This window comes from Chiloscyllium plagiosum, chromosome 3 (assembly GCF_004010195.1).
Source record: "Chiloscyllium plagiosum isolate BGI_BamShark_2017 chromosome 3, ASM401019v2, whole genome shotgun sequence".
In the NCBI taxonomy this organism is placed as follows: Eukaryota; Metazoa; Chordata; class Chondrichthyes; order Orectolobiformes; family Hemiscylliidae; genus Chiloscyllium; species Chiloscyllium plagiosum.
This window is the reverse complement of record NC_057712.1, coordinates 26,116,708-26,129,322: the sequence shown is the minus strand read 5'-3', so window position 1 is coordinate 26,129,322 and position 12,615 is coordinate 26,116,708. Positions and strand designations below refer to the sequence as shown.

The 12,615-nt window shown below is 38.7% G+C and overlaps 1 long non-coding RNA gene across 1 annotated transcript; it reads left to right on the top strand.

The window, feature by feature from the left end:
* Positions 1-5,012: 5,012 nt before the first annotated feature.
* LOC122541820 lies at positions 5,013-12,394 on the top strand. Its single transcript, XR_006309682.1, has 3 exons — positions 5,013-7,470; positions 11,665-11,777; positions 11,946-12,394. It is a non-coding gene; the product is annotated as an uncharacterized LOC122541820 (long non-coding RNA).
* Positions 12,395-12,615: the final 221 nt, after the last annotated feature.

Here is a 12,615-nt window from a genome sequence, read left to right as displayed (position 1 = left end):
TTAAATATAAGTTTGATCACTGAGCTGAAAGGTTCATTTTCCGACATTACATCACCATACTAGGTAACATCATCAGTGAGCCTCCGGTGAAGTGCTAGTGTTTTGTCCGGCTTTCTACTTAAGTGTCTTGGTTTAAGTAGAAAGCAGGACAAAACACCAGCACTTCACCGGAGGCTCACTGATGATGTTAACTAGTATGGTGACTCAACATCCGAAAATGAACCTTGCAGCTCAGCAAGCAAACTTACAACGTGAACCTCAACCTGAGCTACAGATCTTCTCAAAAATCTGTTAAATGCCTTCTCTTGGTTTATAAAGCATACACACAAAGGTTTTTTTGATTTTTCAAGTCTTTTTCAATAGCTGTTCTCAAGTTCAAGGTGCCCACTGTTCCTTTCTTTGAGCCCTGACTGGCTGTCATTTTTCTTCTTTAAATTAGTTATTTGCATCCAGAATAATTCTTAATCGTTTTCATCACATTTCTCATGAGATTTACTAAATGTGTTCAAAACATTGTGGGGATTTTGGTTTCTTCTGGGTGCTTAATTAACACAACTGAAAAAATTACTGGGGTAGAGAATTCCAAAAATTCACAATCTTTCATGTAGTAAATTCTCCTAATTTCAACTCTAAATGATCATAGAGTTGTGAGAGTAATACAGCATGGAAACTAATGTTTGGCCCAAGCTGGCCCATGCTGACCATGGTGTCCACTGAGCTAGTTCGAATTGCCCACATTTGGTCCACATCTCTCTAAACCCTTCCCATTCATCGTATCCAAATGCTTTTTTGAATGTTGCTATTGTACTTAGTTCAACCGCTTTCTCTGGCAGCTCATTCCATATACACACCAACTGTGTGAAGAAGTTGCCCCTCAGATCCTTCTTAAATCTTTCCCCTCTCACCTTAAACCTATGTCATTTGGTTTTCAATTCCCCATCATGTGAAAAAAGATTATATTCATTCATCCTATCAATGCCGTTCATGCCTCAGTAATGTTGCCTTCGTTCTTCTATATTCCAAAGAATGAAGTCCTATCTCTATAACTCAGGCTTACTGGTCTGGCAAATCTTCTTTGCACTTTTTCCAATTTAACTATGTCTTTCCTATACACGATGACCAAAAGTGTATACAATACTTCAAGTGCAGCCTCACCAATTATTTATACAACTGTAACGTAATGTCTCAACTCTTCTATTCAGTGCTTCGACTGATGAAGGCCAGCATGCTAAATGTCTACTTCGCCACCCTGTCTACGTGTGATGTCGCTTTCAATGAATTATATACTTGTACTCCTAGGTCCCTCTGTTCCACAACACTCCTCAGGACCTTACCATTTACTGTATAAGTCTTACCTTGGTTTGACTTTCCAAAGTGTAACATCTCATACTTATCTGTATTGAGTTGCATCTGCCAATCCTCAGCCCAATCCCCATCTGATCAAGGTCCCTCTGTAAGTTTTGATAACCTTCCTCACTCAACAATACCTCCTAATTTTGTATTATCCGCAAACTTAATACTCATGACTTGCGCTTTCGCATCCAGGTCATTTATGTAAATAACAAAGGTCCCAACACTGACCCCTGTGGCACACCACTAGTCACAGGCCTCCAGTCGAAGAAATAACTTTCAACCATTATCCTCTCCTTCCTACCATGAAATCAGTTTTGATTGTCCCCTTATCCCAAGTCTGTGCCTCTATTTTAGATTTCCCAGCCGGTGTCCACCTATCAAACCTCTTCAAAATCTGAGAAATACAGGATACTGCTGGAGAAACTCAGCAAGTCTGGCAGCATCACCAGAGAAATAGAATTAACATTTTGAGAGAACAGCTCTGAAGAAGAGTTACATAGAAAAAGCACTAATGTTTCAAGTTCATTCTCCACAGATGTTATCAGATCTGCTGAGTTTCTCCAGCATTTTCTGTGTTTATTTCAGATTTCCAGGCTCTGCAGTATTTTGCTTTCACCTTTCAATGAGAGCACATCGAGGCTTTCTAACTTCAGAGAATATTGGCTCAGTTAACGCATTCTCTCATCCAGGGGCAAGCATCTGATCCCAAAGGCCAATCTGAATTTTCGCTGTGCTGCCTCCAATGTCACAATATTTTGTTTATGTATGGAGGTCAGAATTGTACCCACAGATCCAGGTGAGTTTCACCAAAGTGCTCTGGCAAGACATCTTTATTCCTTCACCCTAGTAGAGTAATAGTGTTGGACAGTACTGAGACATGCCCTTTGGCCCAAACTTGTCCATGCCAACCAAAATGTCCATCTGCAAAATCCCCATTTCCCTGCACTTGGCCCATATTCTTCTAAACCTTTCCTATCCATGTATTTGTCTAAGTGCATTTTAAATGTTGTTAATGTACCTGCCTCAACTTCTTCTGCTGGCTGTTCATTTCATATGCTACCACTCTCTGTGTAAAAAAATTGCCCCTCAGGTTTCCTTTTATTCTTTCTCCTTTAACCTTTGTGGACTGCATTTGTGCTTGTTGAGAATGTTAACACAGGGAAGATTTGCACAAGGAGTTCTTCAGTGGTGTGTTCATGACCCAACTATCTTCAGGTGAAACTCAGAGAGAGAGAAAAAGAAAAGTTGGGCAGACAAAAGAATGGGTAAAAGTTGACCTGGAAAAATTAATAGTTGCTTGTGGGAACAATTAGTACCTAACAATGGGTTAGTTGTGGTAGCAACCTGTACAATGACCAGGACTTAGAGACCCTGTAGCCTTCAGGACATAAAGTCAAAATCAATAATTTTAAGGCCTGTGCACCTATTCCCAAGTCCTTAACCCAACCCCCAGGCCTTGTGGTGTTTCAGCAATTTCTGTTTTTGTTTCTGATTTCCAGCACCTGCAGTTCTTTGGGTTTTTTTCTATTGAACATTACCATCTGTTTCGGTCACTGAGTCAGTTTTGGATTTAACTTGTCAACATGGTCAAATGCCTTAATAAAGTCTATGTAGACTACTTCCACTGCACTAGCTTCATTAATCCTCTGTGTTACTTTGCAAGTTAATATAAAATCTATTTGAATGTCTCAAAGTCAAGCTTTATGTGTATTTGTTGTGAATGGTAGGTAGTTTAATTTGTTAGTGTAGTTGCATCAATTAGTGACTTGGAAACATTAAAAAAAAACTCCAAATAATCAGTCATCTTAACAAAATAACCTTGAGATTCATCTTTAGGTTTTTTTTCAAAGTTTACTTCCCAATCCCAATGTGACTGATCAAGAAATTAGCTCACTAGTTAACCAGTCATATCAGAATTGGAACATCAGTTTAATTATGTAAATACTCACAAATTGGAGGTTTTTAATGTAAGCAATTAGTCTAAATTTATTTTCTTGTCATGAAATTGTATGAAATAAGCATGTGATTAACACATACTAAATAGACTTATGAACCCATCTATGTTGTTACCAACTTGCCGGGGGGAACCCAGAAGGTACAGTAGTTTAATCAAGTATCCAATTCCCCATGGTTGCTTTATGGGCTTCTCAAGACACCAATTCAGCAGCAATGCTCACATATTTGCTAAACATTACTGTTTAGATGTAAGTGCAGTGTATGACATTGTCCTTAGCGGATTGATCCTGGTCACTAGTGTTACAATTGCTTTACAGTAAAGTTTCTTTCTTCACCCACCCTGTACCAGTTTGTTCTGCATCTCGTGCTTGGAGGATACAAGATGGAGAAGCTTGCTATTTACCATCATCTTTATTTTAAAACTAAACATTCTCTGCACAGTGATAATAACAACCCCCCACTGTGCTGCAGGGATGGTGTGTTTCTTTCGGGATTGCAGTTCACGGTTTTTCAACATTTGTTCCTATTTTCACAGCTAGCTGAAGGATTTTACAAACTGAGCAAGTCTGCTATAAACTGAACTCAGTATCCTTATGCATCCCAGTTATAGGTCAGATGGTTCAGACTTGATGTTTATTTCCAAACTGAAAACTCTTTGTTAAGGGACAGGATATCTACTTTCCACATTCAAAGATAAAATGAGTGATATCACCAGACCAAAGTGCACTGGGTAAACTTAGGAAATTTATCAAAATGTCGTAATAGAAGCAAAAAGGAATAAGACTCTGAAAAGTAATAACTAAACTCTATATAAATGTTCAAATAATAGGAAAGTCCAAGAGCTTTTGAAAGATGTTCAGTCAATAACTCCAAGCAATTCTTCCAGCTGCTAGCAAGTCTTCCTGTTAAAGTTAATGAAGTCACACAGGATACTCAAGGAGCTGAGTATCCTGGGGAAACTGTGGACTTAAAATCAGTGTTATTTTATTTGTTGCAAGTAAAATAATCTTATGAAGATTGTTTTAGAACAGTACAGCACAGGAACATACCATTCGCCCAATCATATCTGTGCTGACCAAGAAGCCATTTTATACAAATCCCATTTGTCTGCACATGCTGGGCATTCCTCTATTCCCTGACTGTTCATGAGTCTGTCAAAATACCTCTTAAATATTGTTATCCTCTCTGCTCCTATCACCTTTCCTGCAGGGCATTTCCAGCACCACTATGTAATAAACTTTCCTTGCAGATCGCCTTTAAATTAGATTAGATTCCCTACAGTATGGAAACAGGCCCTTCAGCCCAACAAGTCCACACTGACCCTCTGAAGAGTAACCCACCCAGACTCATTCCACTATCCTATATTTACCCCTGAATAATGCACATAACACTATGGGCAATTTAGCATGGCCAATTCACCTGACTTGCACATCTTTGGATTGTGAGAGGAAACTGGAGCACCCAGAGGAAACATGGGGAGAATGTGCAAACTCCATACAGAAAGTCGCCTGAGGCAGGAATTGAACCTGGGTTCCTGGCGCTGTGAGGCAGCAGTGCTTACCACTGAGCCACCATGCTGCCCTATTTCCCTTCTCACCTTATGCCCCATAGAATGTGACATTTCCATCCTGGGAAAAAGACTTTATCCAGCCTATCCATGCCCTTCATTTGTTTTTATTTTCTAGCAGATCACCCTCAGCAAAAACAATCCAAATTTTCCCAACCTCTCCTTATAGCTAACACACTCCAATGTAGGCAACATCCTGGTAAAACTCTTTTGCACCTTTGTCTCCTTTGATAACCACCTTCAATGTCCACAATTCAGTCAATTTACATGTCATCTGCAAACTTACTGACCATACTACCTAAATTTTCAACTATTTGACACCGTTTGTGATACTTTAGTAGTGCTATGTTGTTCAAAATTTGCAAATAGCTTTTGAGACCAGACAAAAGGATAAGATTGTATTCCACATCTGCCACTGCAGTAGAAGATGTGCAAGTAATTCTGAATAGATCAAAGGAAGTTCCATTGTCGTGAATCAGAGGGCTTGTAATTACAATGTAGCTACAGACAAAAGAATCTTTACATTTTGCTGTAACATTATTTAAAACCAAGTAGCATCATGGGGAGGAAAGTTAATACTAAGTTGTTTGCTTAGGTTTAGCTCCGACTATAGCAAACTATCGACTGGTATGCATGAGGACATTCTTTCACAGAATCACAGAATTGTTACACTACAGGAGAACAGCTTCAGCCCATCACTTCTGTACTCACTCTCAGAGCATTTTAACTTGCTGTCAATATTCTTCCTTTTCCACTTAATGCTGCCCATTGTTTCTCTTTAAATAATCATCTAATACTCTCTTGAATGCCTCAATTGAACCTGTTTCTACCAAATCTTCAGGCAGCGCATTCTAACTCATAACTATATGCTGTGTGAATTTCTTTTTCTCAGGTCACATTTGTATGTTTTGCAAAACACTTTAGAACTGTGCCCTCTGATTCTCAATCAGCTTATGAGTGGGCATGGTTTCTCCCTATATTGCCCTCATAATCTTGAAAACATCTTTCAAATATCCTCTGTGCTTACTCCTCTTCAGGAAAATCAGTCCCAATTTCTCCAATCTTTCCTCATAACTGAAGTCTCTCATCCTTGGACTATTCTTGTAAACCTCTTCTGTGCTGTATCCAATATCTTTCCTATGTCATCCTTCCTATTATGTGGCATCCAGAATTGTACACAAGGGGAGATCTAACCAGTATCCGATAGAAACTCATATACTCTTGTCCCTTTGTTGAAACTTTGAAAACTGTGTTCTTTGCACTTTTAATGACTTATGCACATATGTATATATATATATATATATCCAGGTCTGTCTGTTCCTGCATACTCAATAATAGTACTCTCTATCTTTATATGCTGTCTTCCTGTTCTTTGTATTAAGGTGTATCACATCACTTCTCTGTATTGAACTTCATCTGCCACTCATCCACCCACTCCACCAATATTACAATACTCTTTTTTTTATTCCACACTATTCTTTTTACCGTCTACAATTCTCTGATTTTGTATTATGTGTAAACTTTGAAATTATCCCCTGTCCATCAAGATCTATAAAATTTATACATATCAGGAAAGAGTATAATTACCATCCCCTGGGGAACTCTAAACTTCTTCCAGTCTGAAAAAAATAAACATTAACCGCCAGTCTCTCTTTCCTGATGCTCAACCAATTTTATATCTACATTGCTACTGTCCCTTTTATTCCATGGCCTATAATTTTCTCATGGGTCTGTTGTGTGGCATTATATACAGTGCCTTTGAGAAGTCCATATCCACTATATTAGCAGCCTTCCCCTCATCAATACTCTCTCATACCTCTGAAAACGTTATTTTGATACAACTTTTGTCTGAACAAACCCATGCAGATTCTTCTGAATTAATCTATATTTTTTCATACCCATATGTATCCCAAATAATTGTTTCCAAAGGTTTTCCCAGTACTGAAGTTAAATTGACTGATCTATGATTTCAGGCCCCATATTTACAACTTATTCTGAGCAAGGGCATATTGTCTGCAATTCTCCAATTCATCAGTGCCCCACTGAATTTAGGAAGAGTGAAAGACAATTGGTCCTTTTGGTCCCTAATTGGCCCTTTTACCACCCTTGTTTCTATTTATATGCTTACAAATGATTTGGTGATTTCCCTTTTCATTAGCCGCCAGTATTGTTTCAAAATCCTTCTTTGCTTCTCGTATTTGATTTTTCATCTTCCTTCTGACCCTTCTGTGTTCAGCTTGGTTTTCAACTGTAGTTACCACCTGATTTCTAATATAAACATGCTATAGTTCTTTAATTTTTTTATCTCATTTATCACAGAAGGTTCGCTGGATTTGTTTGTCCTACATTTCCCTTTTGAGAGGATGTACTCCCACTGTGCCCAAATTGTCTTGACTTTGTTGCTTCGGCTGCTGTTTCTCCCATTAACCTTTGGACAAATCAGTGGAGCTAAGAGCTCTGGAGCAGAAGCTGCAATATCATATTTTTAAATCCATGTGTAGCACAATTTCCCCAAACCTGGACTTTATTCCTACATTGTATGCAGGAATGAAGGAGCTACAAGGAAGTGGGTAACCTTTATTCATTGTCATAAGGTAAATTGGTTAATTTTTCGTTATTTTAATAATCACTTACATTTCCTGAAGGATGCATTCTTTGTTTTCCAGAAGTTCTTGGATATGATTCTTTTCTAATTTATATCAATGTTCAAACTTCTTTATACCACAAAGTATTAGTGATCATTGTACAATGCATTTAGATCTGAAATTCTCATTAATGTTAAAACATGTGCCTAATAATGTTCAACTATTGTAAAGAGAAAATAAATGTTACACATAATTGATTCATGATTGGTTTAGACCATATGTTGTATATCTAGACTCCTGTTTTCGAATATTTTCCTCATACCCAAGATCTTTCAATTTGGTACATGTTTGCAAATGTGATCATATAGTTGTGCCATTTAACATTCATATTCTTACATCACATTACTTAGGATGATATCTTAATTTTTAAACACCAAAACTGCTGGATGTAATGTGAGTTGTTCATGAGATAATGTGTACTAACTGGCACATGGTACCCTACTCAAGAGGTTTCATTTCAAGAGAAATTGGTAGTAAATATAAAACTTTGATTAGAGGAGGTCATGTTTTCTTGTGTTTTTAAATTTACTGTTGGTCAAACAAATATGGCGATGTCACTTTAAGAGGTTATTTTGTCCTGTCTTTTTTTTTGAAGAGAGATTGTAAGGCGAGTTGGCTACTGATGACCATTTTAGTAAACAGCTTGGGAGATCTTGGATTTTTTAATGCAGCCTGAATAGCTGTGGCCAGCTTTCACAGATCAGGATTCCTGAATAGCAGCGGAAGCCATTGAAGTTTCATAATAGCTGAAAGTTTCAGTGAATGTCTCCTTGCTTCTACTCTCTCTGAATTTTCTATTGCTGTTTCTTTCCCCCCTGGATTAGAGAACTGCATGTGAGAATCTGTGTCTGAATTTTCTTTTTTTGCCAAGGGATGTGTTTATGTGATGTTACTACAGTGAAAACGTTACTGAGTAATGGTTACTGTATCCTTTTTTTAAAGTTTTCCAATAGAGTTGTTATTCTAATTCCTTTTCCTTTGGTTGTTTTTTAGCTCCAGTGTTTAAACAAATTGCTTTGCTTAACATTGAGTTGTTTGACCAGTTGCATGGCATCAGGAACAGACACTTTACATTTGCCTTTAAAATAAGAAAATGTTAGGGTATCGGCTACCTTCTTAAAATATTTTGAGGGAGCCTGATCTGGTCCATAAAACAAACCATAGGTCATAGCAGCTAACTCATGTCACCTTTTTCGGATTTGCATTCAGAAAGAAACAAATGTACATTTATGTCCCACTTTTCACGATCGTCAATGACTCTAAGCTTTTTAGAACCAATTATTTATTTTTAAGTGCATTTCTATTGTAATGTTAAAAATGTGGCAGCCAATCTGCACACACAAACCCCTACAAATAGCAATTTGGTAATGATGAGATAATTTGTTAATTATGTTGATATGCAATAAAGGATAAATATTGGCCAGGACAATTCCATAGCTTTTATTCATCTGATCTTTTACATTCCACCCAACTGGGCAGAACTTAATTTAACATAGAACGTTACATCGCAGTACAGGCCCTACGGCCCTCGATGTTGCGCCGACCTGTGAAACCAATCTGAAGCCCATCTAACCTACACTATTCCATTCTCATCCATATGCCTATCCAATGACCATTTAAATGCCCCTTAAGTTGCCAAGTCTACTACTATAGTTGCCGGCAGTGCGTTCCACGCTCCCTACTACTTTCTGAGTAATGAAACTACCTCTGACGTCTGTCCTTTATCTATCAACCCTCAATTTAAAGCTATGTCCCCTCGTGCTAGCCATCGCCATCCGAGGAAAAAGGCTCTCACTGTCTAACCTATCCAACCCTCTGATTATCTTATATGTCTCAATTAATTCACCTCTCATACCTTCTCTCTAATGAAAACAGCCTCAGGCCCCTCAGCCTTTCCTCGTAAGACCTTCCCACCATACCAGGCAACATCCTAGTAAATCTCCTCTGAACCTTTTCCAAAGCTCCCACATCCTTCTTACAATGCAGTGACCAGAGCTATACACAATACTCTACATAAAGCTGCTCCAGAGTTTTGTACAGCTGCAGCATGACCTCATGGGTCCAAAACTCAATCCCTCAACCAACAAAAGCTAACACTCCATATGCCTTCTTAACATCCCTATCAACCTGGGTGGCAACTTTCAAGGATCTATGTGCCTGGATACCAAGATCTCTCTGCTCATCTACACTACCAAGAATCTTACCATTAGCTGAGAACTCTGCATTCTTGTTACTCATTCCAAAGTAAATCACCTCACACTTTTCCACATTAAACTCCATTTGCCACCTCTCAGCCCAGCTCTGCACTTTATCTATGTCTCTCTGTAACCCACAACTTTGTTCGTCACTGTCCACAACACTACCGACCTTAGTGTGATCCGCAAGTTTACTAATGCATCCTTCTATGCCCTCATCCAAGTTATTTATAAAAACAACAAACAACAGTGGACCCAAAACAGATCTTTGCGGTACCTCACTAGTAACTGAACTCCAGCATGAATATTTTCAATCAACCACCCTCTGTCTTTTTTCAGCTAGCCAATTTCTGATCCAAACTGCTAAATCACCCTCAATCCCATGCCTCCGGGTTTTGTGAAATAGCCTACTGTGGAGAATCTTATCAAACGCCATACTGAAATCCATATACACCACATCACCTGCTTTACCCTCATCCACCTGTTTGGTCACCTTCTCAAAGAACTCAATAAGGTTTGTGCAGCACAACCTACCCTTCACAAAATCATGTTGACTATCCCTAATCAACTTATTCCTTTCCAGATTATTATAAATCCTAGCTCTTATAACCTTTCCCAACACTTTACCCACAACCAAAGTAAGGCACACAGGTCTATAATTTCCGGGGTTGTCCCCTTCTTGAACAAAGGAACAACATTTGCTCTCCTCCAGTCTTCTGGCACTATTCCTGTGGACAATGACGACATAAAGATCAAAGCTAAAGGCTCAGCAATCTCCTCCGTGGCTTCCCAGAGAATCCTAGGATAAATTCCATCCGGCCCACGGGACTTATCTATTTTTACACTTTCCAGAATTGCTGACACCTCCTCCTTATGCACCTCAATCCCATTTAGTCTAGTAGCCTGTATCTCAGTATTTTCCTCGACCACATTGTCTTTTTCTAGTGTGAATACTGACAAAAAAACATTCATTTAGCACTTTCTCTATCTCCTCTGACTCCACACACAACTTACTATTACTATGCTTGATTGGCCCTAATCTTACTCCAGTCATTCTTTTATTCCTTATGTAGCTATAGAAAGCATTAGGGTTTTCATTGATCCTATCTACCAATGGCTTCTCATGTCCCTTCATGGCTCTTCTTAGCTCTTCCTTTCGGTCTTTCCTGGCTAATCTGTAATTCACACGCGCCCTAACTGAGCCATCACATCTCATCCTAACATAAGCCGTCTTCTTCCTCTTCACAAGAGATTCAATTGCCTTAGTAAATCACGGCTCCCGTGCTCGACAACTTCCTCCTGAATGGTGCATATTTATCAAGGACCCGCAGTAGCTGGTCCTTGAATGAGCTGTATATTTTGACTGTGCCCATCCCCTACAGTTTCCTTCTCCATCCTCTGCATCCCACAACTTGCCTAATTGTATTGTAATTGCCTTTCCCCCAGCTATAACTCTTGTCCTGCAGTATATACCTATCCCTTTCCATCACTAAAGTAAACATAGCCGAATTGTGGTCTCTATCACTAAAGTACTCACCTACCTCCAAATCTAACACCTGGCTGAGAGTTCGTTACCCAGTACCAAATCTAACATCTCATCTAAAGTGGAGTGTCAACCTTAATTTATTTTTGTGCTTCAACCTTGGGTGGAGACTTCACCCTGGAATATTGTGACCCAGAGGAATGGCTGTTACAGAGTTCAGGGCATTGTTTAGAGCAGGGAGTAATTGTAAAACCATTGTCATGTTCTAGGAGTTTTGATCACTTTTCTCAGAATGATTGCTATTAAATTGGAAAAAAATCAGAAATTGTTGGAAGTACTCAGTAGGTCCAGCAATGCTTATGATGAGAGAAACAGAATTAGACTTTAAGGTCAGTGATCTTTCATCATGAAGTTTTAACTGAGGGTCAACAATATGCAATATGAATTCTGTTTCCTTCTCCGCAGATGCTGACAGACTGATTGAATCTGAGGGCTGACTTCCCAGCGTCTGAATGATATAAGCATTGATGAGATATTTTGCAGAATTGTGAGAGACCAGCAGTAAGAAAATTCCCAATGTAAGGAGCAAACTCTCCCATTTTTCAGCAATATGTAGAAAAGCAAATTGAAATTCTTTATAATGAGCATTTAGAGAACTGCTTAAATGTAATAGCAGGTATTAACAGCTTCATTATTATATCATTTCACCTCATTGATATACAGTTTCCCATTCTCCCAACTGCCAGATGGAATCTTGATGGTAACAGTTCCCAACATGAATGTCAGAGCATTACTTGGCAACTTAACTCACTGCATGTTACCACAACCACCTATCTTGGACACCAGATATCAATGTCAAAGGTTACACTCAATGGCAGTGACTGCACACTCACCTCATCTACCAGGACCTCTAGCTTCTTGTTGGCAGCGCAGAGTAACAATTTTCTTCTGTCCAACTTGTCTGATCAGTTGACAGGAACTGCAGGGCAATTCTAAGCTGTTGGCACTTGTGTGCAGCTGGCATTTAAAGATGTGCTAGTGTTATGAATCCCAGCAGTGACCAGTACATTTGCCTGTGATGAGTGGGAGAATATAATGAGCTCCTCAGTATTTGTTTTTAAATGTCGGTTTTAAAATAAAATGTATTTTTTTGAAGTGTTACGGAAATGGGTAATAAAAATATTCATGAGGCAAACTTTGATGTTGTTTCTCCATGGACTGTGGAAGTGTTTCAGAGGTATTATCCAGATTCTCAATTATTTCCTTTTAATTTCTTCGAAGATTCTAGGGAATGACCCTCAAGCATCTTACAAATATATTTCTTCATGACCTTTGCATTGTTTACGTCTACGTTATTATGGGATTCTAAAGCAAAACAATTGGATCTAGGGATTTGAAAATTAATGTCAAGAATCT